The sequence below is a fragment of the Dromiciops gliroides genome, chromosome 2, assembly GCF_019393635.1.
Source record: "Dromiciops gliroides isolate mDroGli1 chromosome 2, mDroGli1.pri, whole genome shotgun sequence".
Lineage (NCBI taxonomy): Eukaryota > Metazoa > Chordata > Mammalia > Microbiotheria > Microbiotheriidae > Dromiciops > Dromiciops gliroides.
In genome coordinates this window covers 655,248,789-655,257,751 of record NC_057862.1, presented here as the reverse complement: position 1 = coordinate 655,257,751, position 8,963 = coordinate 655,248,789, and positions in this window count along the sequence as shown.

Below are 8,963 nucleotides of genomic sequence, written 5' to 3'. Positions count from 1 at the left end.
CAAAAAAAAAAAAAAAAAAGAATAAAGGAAGCAGTCCCCAAGTCTCAAAATTTAGATAAAGCTTTTAATGTGAAGCAGGAAAGAGAGGAATCACCATCTGCCTACTTGGAGAGACTTAGGGACCAGATGAGAAAATATTTGGGAATGAATCCTGAGAGCGTGCTAGTTCAGGGAATGCTGAGGGTATATTTTGTCACCAAATCCTGGCCTGATATCATGAAGAAATTGCAGAAAATAGAAGAATGGAGTGCAAGACCTCTGGAGGAGTGATTAAGGGAGGCTCACTCAGAAAGTGTTTAGGAGAGAGGAAGAGAGACAGAAACAGAAGGTGAAAATAATGGTTTCAACAGTTGAGGAGGTTATGGAAAAGAAAATGGAAGTATAAAAATCCAAAGTCAAAGAAAGGATAGAGGACATCCAAGAAGAAGCCCACAGGGAGCTAAATGTTATCAGTGTGGGAAATCAGGGCATTTCATAAAGGAATGTCCAGAGTTAAGGAGGGAAGAGAAGGTTGTGGTAAAAAAAAAAAATGAAAGTCTTTTAATAGTCGGTTAGGATAACTGAAGGACCACCCTTTCGGGGAGGAGACCAACGGCATGAGCTACGGCACGCCAGTCTGCCTGCTGCGCACGTCAGACTGCCTGCTATGCACTCGACTTCCGGGGTGCGAGCTTAAAAGGAAAGGAGAGAACGGAAGTGGGAGCTTTTTCCTGCTCTGCTGGTCTCCTGACTGCGCTGCACAGACTGATGCTGACGGGAGTTTGACTCAGCCCGGCTCGCGATTAGCAGCAGCATGCGCTTGACATGGTGTCTCTCTCCCCAAAGGTGGCCTTGGGCTTTTGGTGAGTTTTATACGGAATATAGACTAAGCTTAGACTTAAGACGATTTGTATTGTATTTCTACTTTCCTATCCTTCTAATCAATATCACCTTGTGACTACCATACGATAAAAGCTCTAACTAGAAAACCAGAAGCTTCTTCCATTTACTAGTCTGGGAGATAAATTAAGGGAAAGGTTAAAGAGGGGAGATTTATGATCTAATATCCAATTTTAAATCTCACAAGGTAATGCCCCTCATGACCTTCAATGAAGAGAAGGGATGTCAGGGGTTCTTTTTTTTTTTTAGTTTAGTTTTCAACATTTGTTTAGATAAAATTTCCAATTTCAAATTTTTCTCCCTCTTTCTCCTCCCTCCCCCCTCCCCTAGACAGCAGGTAATCTGATATAGGTTTTGTTTTTGTTTTAAAGTGAGGCAATTGGGGTTAAGTGACTTGCCCAGGGTCACACAGCTAGTAAGTGTTAAGTGTCTGAGGCCGGATTTGAACCCAGGTGCTCCTGACTCCAGGGCTGGTGCTCTATCCACTGTACCACCTAGCTGCCCCAGGTTTTATATATATATATATATATATATATATATATATATATATATATATATATATATATATATATATATATATATATATGTATGTATATATACATATAATAACATTAAACATATTTCTGCATTAGTCATGTTATATGAGAAGAATTAGAGCAAAAAGGAAAAACCTCAAAAAAGAAAAACAACAGCACCAAAAACAAAAGAAATAGTATGGTCCAATCAGTGTCCATATTCCACAGTTTCTTTTTTTTTTTCCTAGATTTGGAGAACCTTTTCCATTATGAGTCCTTCGGAACTTTCTTGTAACGTTGGATTGGTGAGAAGAATGTAGTCTATCACAGTTAATCAACACATAATGTTGATACTGTGTACAACGTTGTTCTGGTTCTGCTCATCTCACTTATCATCAGTTCATGCAAGTGATGTCAGGGGTTCTTTAGCCTGACCCCTAGAAAATTTAAAGGTGGGACCAGGGATGGAAGAAGTGGCATTTCTTGTGGATACTAGGGCTATGAAGGCCTCCTTGGCAGTATTACCACTGCATAGTTAAATAAGCAGTGAAAAACTAATGGTCGGGGGCAGCTAGATGGCGCAGTGAATAAAGCACCGGCCCTGGATTCAGGAGTACCTGAGTTCAAATCCGGCTTTGGACACTTGACACTTGCTAGCTGTGTGACTGTGGGCAAGTCACTTAACCCCCATTGCCCTGCAAAGAAAAAAACAAAACAAAAACCTAATGGTCTAGGAAGTTAGAGAAGGGTTTCTAGTTTATAACTTAGAATCTTGGAAGATTCTAATTTGAGAGAAGAGATTGAAGCTAAATTTTTGTACATTCCTGAGGCAGGAACAAATTTATTGGGGAGGGATTCAATTGTAAAATTAGGAAGAAATATAGGAGTTGAAGAAGAAATGATAACAATACGAGAGAACATGCTCAGAGTGAAAGATGAGGGGAACATTGATCCAACAGTATGGGCAAGAGAAGTTAAATATCTGGGGCATTTAATAGGTGACAGGAAAAGAAGAATAAACCCTGAGAGAATAAAGGGGATAGTGAAGCTCCCCTTACCAAAAACCAAGCAGAAGTTGAGGAAGTTACCGGATTGACAGGGTATTGCAGGCTGTGGATTGACCCTTATGCCCAAAAGACAAAAGGATTATATATAAAACTTTAAGATGAAGCTCCTAACACTTTCAATTGGGAGGAGGAGGAAATTCAATTCATTGAAGTGTTAAAGAAATCTTTGATGGAGGTACCTGTTCAAGCTCTACCTCCTTTGGAAAGACCTTTGTGAATGTGGAGAAGGACAAGCCCTAGAAAAGATATTGGGATATCACCTTATGCATGGACTTCGGCCTAACCATTAATCTTAAAAAGACGAAAGTCATGTGTCAGAGTGCTATGTCACCTCCATTGATACACATTGGTAGCTACCAGTTAGATGTAGTAAGCCAATTCTCGTATCTTGGCTCTATTGTCAGTGATAACTTGTCACGTGATTCTGAGATCAATCAGAGAATTGGGAAAGCTACTTCAAGCATGTCTAAGCTTGCCAAGTATGTATGGGCAAACAGTAAACTGACAAGACGAACCAAATTTGCCGTCTATAGAGCATGCATCCTGAGTACCTTACTGTATGGCAGTGAAACATGGACTACATACACTAGATAAGAGAAGAAGCTTAACAGCTTCCACATGCGCTGCCTTAGGCACATCCTTGGCATATCTTGGTCAGATAGGATCACCAACACAGAAGTGCTCCAATGTGCGCAACTTCTGAAAATCTACACACTACTGAAACAGAGCCAGCTGTGCTGGCTCGGTCATGTGCACTGCATGCAAGATGGGTGCATTCCTAAAGACCTACTCTATGGCAAGTTAGCCTCAAGCCAAAGACCAGCTGGACGCCCCCAGCTTTGCTACAGAGATGTATGCAAGTGAGACTTGAGGGCTCTGGGAATAGACACCGGCAGCTGGGAGGAGATGGCCAAGGACCACACCTGATGGAGTTCAGTACTCAGGAGCAGTTTGCGTGCAGCTGAGATGGGCCTTCAAGCTCGGGAGGAAAAAAAAACGAATGAGACACAGGAACTGACGGGCAACAGAGAGGGCAGTTTTCCAATGTCCTCGTTGCGGCAGGAGTTGCGGCTCCCATATCGGACTGCACAGCCACACTGTGGGCTGTGGCTCTTCAAGGTGCTAATCCATTGTCCTTCGTGACTGGTCCTTCTCCCCTATCTGTGTAGGGAAAAAGATCTCCCAACTTTTGAGACTAAGGATGTATTTGTAAAGAACTATATACTAGTAGTATCATTTTCTCTGTCCCAATTCAGGATTAAGGGTTTTCTTGCTCAGACCCCTCCTTTGGAGTTCATGGTCCACAAAATCTGACCAAGTGACTGGCTCCTCATCAAATCCTGGAAAGAGACTAAATTCACTCCTTTTGGGGAAGGACCCTTCCAAGTGTTGCTGACCACTGAGACTGCCATTTGAACAGCTGAGAAGGAGTGGACTCAAGTGAAAGTGATGTGGGCTGAAATTAGGGTCAAATTGATTGTGAGTCGTCCCAAAAGAATTACAAGACTCAGTGACTCACTTTCCCAAGTTTTATTGCAATACTGTGGTTGAACACAGGGAGAGAACCAGAAAAGTGGAAAGGCATCTCTCGAATAGTGAAAGAAAAGACAGTTATATTTATAGTATTGATAAATTGATTATCAGTCTCATTATAATAATCTCCACCTTTGGGAGGTACAGGGGAGGGTTTATCCTAATTTGGAGTTCCTGGGGTCCTAAGCGAACCCCAAGGTGGGTACCTTTTTCTGTGGAAGTGTGTTTTGGGGGTTTATGCATCATAAGGTGAATCTGGGAACAAATTTGGCCTTTTCTGCACATGTCTCTTTGTGTTTCCCATGACTAGTTTCAAAATATCTTCATTTATCATTTATTCCTAGTTTGAGTTTCTATAGCCTGTCATTTTTTCATTATTATAGTCTCGGGGGCAGCTAGGTGGTGCAGTGGATAAAGCACTGGCCTTGGATTCAGGAGGACCTGAGTTCAAATCCAGCCTCAGACACTTGACACTTAACTAGCTGTGTGACCCTGGGCAAGTCACTTAACCCTCATTGCCCTGCAAAAAACAACAAAAAGAAAACACCCCCAAAAAAACCCATTATTATAGTCTCAGGTCTTCATGGCCTCTCCCCCTCTGTTCCCATTATGGGTACTGATTACTGTGGGTAAGAGAACTTAGCATCTTGACTTGTAAGTTATCCATTAACTGGGGTCCGAATCCCTCTTGGAGCTCATATCTGAATTAGAGCTTGGGTCTTAGGGCTTTCTATTAACCCCTTTTTGCCTCCTACATCAAAAGGACCTGTGAGATGCCCTCTGGACTCTGAGAACTGGACTGTAATTTCCACAGAACAGTCATTGAAAGTGACTTTAAGGGGGCGGCTAGATAGCACAGTGGATAAAGCACCAGCCCTGGATTCAGGAGTACCTGAGTTCAAATCCTGCCTCAGACACTTGACACTTGCTACCTGTGTGACCTTGGGCAAGTCACTTAACTCCCATTGCCCCACAAAATAAAAATAAATAAATGAATGAATGAATAAATAAATAAATAAATAAATTTTAAAAAAGTTCGAGTGAGGAAAGGCAGTGAGCTCCCGAACTCATGACACGATCGCTCCAAAAAATATCCAAATAATGCCATAGGAAAATGCCTGGAACAGCAAAACTCACAGAAGAATGTGCTGAAATCATCTTCTAACCAAGAACAGCTTGGAAGGTCAGAAGGAGGGAGCTGCTGTGCTGATACAGGAGTCTGGCCCAACCCCACAGTCACCCTGACACAGATCCAGTCTCAGGAAGACCTCACCAGAGAAGAAGACCCCCAGAGTCTCTGAATCAGCTGAAGCACCAGTGTCATCTAGAACTAAGCTCACAGTCTGGTGAGTGGGCTAAGCCCTGGGAAGGGGAGAGACTATAGGGGTCTATGCTGGTGCTAAGGCAGAACTTGAATTTTATACCCCTGCTGAGAACCAGGAGGTAGGCTCAAGTAGCAGTGGCCCAGGTGGGGGAGGGGCATAGGCTCGTTGGAGCTAACAACCACAATACACAAAGCTGATTGATTGGCAAGTTGGTCTGGGGTCATCTAGGACCAGGAAACAGACCGGGTGAGGGAAGAACCTGGTTCTCCTTAAATCATACCACCTGGGACTTCTTAAACTTGGGATACTGCAGCCTGGAAACAGTGCCCCACTTTAAGGAGCTAAAAGTCTAGTAAAAGAAAGGCAAGATGAGCCGACAGAGAAAGGCAAGGACCATAGAAAGTTTCTTCAGTAACAAGGAAGGCCAAGGGGCACCCTCAGAGGAAGATATCAACATCAGGGCCCCTATATCTAAAGCTTCCAAGAAAAATACGAATTGGTCTCAGGCCATAGAGGTACTCAAAAAGGACTTTGAAGATAAAGTTAGAGAGGTAGAGGAAAAAATGGAAAGAGAAATGAGGGTGATGCAGGAAAGACATGAGAAAAAAGTCAATGGCTTGAAAAGTCAAATGGAAAAGGAGGTACAAAAGCTCTCTGATGAAAATAATTGCCTAAGAATTAGGATTGAACAAATGGAAGCCAGTGACTTTATGAGAAACCAAGATACAATAAAGCAAATCCAAATGAATAAAAAAATAGAGGGCAATGTGAAATATCTTCTGGGAAAAACTGCCAACCTGGAAAATAGGTCCAGGAGAGATAATTTGAAAATTATTGGTCTACCTGAAAACCATGATCAAGGAAAGAGCTTAGACACCATCTTCCAAGATATTCTCAGGGAAAATTGCCCTGAAATTCTAGAAGAAGCTAAAATAGAAATTGAAAAAATCTACCGATCACCTCCAGAAAGAGATCCCAAAAAGAAAACTCCTAGGAATATTATAGCCAAATTCCAGAGCTCTCAGGTCAAGGAGAAAATATTGCAAGCTGCCAAAAAGGAAAGAATTCAAGTACTGTGGAGCCCTAGTCAGGATAGCACAAGATCTAGTAGCTTCTACATTAAAGGACCAGAGGGCATGGAATATGATATTCCAAAGGGCAAAGGAAATGGGATTACAACCAAGAATCACCTACCCAGCAAAACTCAGCATTATCTTTCAGTGGAAAAAATGGGACTTTAATGAAAAAGAAGACTTTCAGATATTTGTGATGAAAAGACCTGAACTGAATGGCAAATTTGACTTTCAGATACAAGACCCTAGAGAACCATAAAAAAATTGGAGCTGGGGGACATACCTGGGGTCGTACAGTGGGCCACTGTCTTGTGTCTGAGGCCTGGTTTTGGCTGGGACCCCCCTGGGTCCAGGGGTGATGATTTGTCCACTGTGTCACTTAGCTAGATGATAACATCTTTAGGGTTAAATTGAGGGGTGAAGGGAATTCACTGGGGGAGGGGGAAGGGCAGAAGTGAAATCCTACATGAAAGTAACAGGAAAAGGTTTATGAAGTGGGGGAAGAGATGGGAGAGGAGCAGGGCAGTAAATGAATTTTACACTCATCATAAAAGGCTCAAAGACCTTAAACTCATCAGAGCTGCCTCAAGGAGGGACTAACAGACACACGCAACTGGGTGGAGTAATCTATTTAATCTGGGCAGCAAATGAACCCTCAGCAAAATTGGCTCAAAGACCTCAATCTCATAAGAATTGGCTCAAGGAGGGAATAATGTACACACTCAATTGGGTGGAGTAATCTCTCTAACCCTGCAGGAAAATAGGAGGGGAAGGGGATAAAGAGAGAGGTGCAAAAGAAGGAAGGGCAGAGTGGGGGAGGGGACAGACAGAAGCAAATACCTTTTGAAGAGTGATAGGATGAAAGAAGATGGATAATAGAATAAATATCATGGGGAAGGGAATAGGATGGAAGGGAAACAGTTAACAATAGTAATCATGAAAAAGAGAAAAGGGGGAAAAATTGTACCAAAAAAAATATTTATATCAACTCTTGGTGGAGGCTAAGAATTGAGAATCAAGGGAATGTCCATCAATTGAGGAATGATGGAAAAAGCTGTGTTATATGACTGTAGTGGAATGGTCTTGTGCTACAGGAAATGACAAACAGGATGATCCCCAAAAAACCTTGAAAGACTAATAAACATCGATATATAGTGAAATGAGCAGAGCTGAGAGGACATTGTGTGTAGTGACAGCAATATTGTTGAGTAATTGGGAATGACTTAACTACTCTCAGCAGTGCAATGATCCAAGACAATCCCAAGGAACTAATGAGGAAGCTTAGTATGCACCCCCATAGAAAGAACTGATAAAAAGAACACTTGTGGATTGTATATATATATAACCTGATTGTGATCTTGTGGAGGGGGGAGGAAAGGGAGGGAGGGAGGGAGAAAAATTTGGAACTCTAAATGTTATGAAAATGAATGTTGAAAACTACCCTTACATGTAAATGGAAAATAAAATAAATGTTTGTTGCTAAAAAAAGAAGAAAAATAAAAAGAAAGTGACTTTAAGAAGAAATTGGACTTGATGGGCATCTTGTGGGTTGGAGGTTGTTGTGGATCTATATTATTTACCCTATCTGGGTGGCCGGTATGGGAATCATACAAGATTCTTTAAACAAACACAACTGGCCTTAAAGGGACATTATTGGATTTGTGGAAAAACTGCTTATACTGAGTTACCCCAGAATTGGGTAGGGGTCTGTTATATTGGACTGATTAGACCAGAATTATTTTTATTAGAAGATCAAGGCAAAGGATTAGGCCTAATGTTGTATGAGGACTTGGGAGAAGTGAGACCCAAAAGAAGTTTGATGCCAGCCTTCCGAGTGCTGGAGATGCCAATGGATGGTAAAACAAGTGGCCACCTGAAAGGATAATTAGAATATTCGGGGCTGCTACTTGTACCCAAGATGGTAGTTGGGGATACTGAAAGCCCATATACATATTAAATAGGTTAATTAGGCTGCAAGCAGAGGTGGAAATGGTTATGAATCAGACAGCCCAGGCGTTAGACCTCCTGGCAGAGCAAGCTACGCAGACTAGGGAGGTTGTTTATTAGCACCTCCGAGCTCTGGACTATTTGTTAGCAAAAAGAAGGGGGAGTCTGTGGGAAATTAAACTTGAGCACCTGCTACTTGAAGATAGATGACAATATAAAGATAGTGTTATGGGGGAAATAGGTGGAGGGTTTGGGATAGGGGTAGGGGTTTGGGGTCCTTATGAATTCCTCTTTAAAGAATTACACCCTCGGGGCAACTAGGTTGCAGTGGAAAGAGCACCAGCCCTGGATTCAAGAGTACCTGAGTTCAAATCCAGCCTCAGACACTTGACACTTAGTTTCTCAAGGAGAAGGTTCTTTGATGTACCCCAGAAAACTTCTGGGGTGCTAGGTCCATAACAATAGTAAGAGGGATCACAACTAACATCAGAAAAATGGCTCATGTGGCAGCGCAAAAGTGGGATTCCCTCTTTGGGAAGAGTTGGATATCATGGTTTGGTGGGAAGTGGTGGAAACAACTGGGGTTCTTCTTAATATGTGCCGTAGCTGGTCTACTATTCGTAC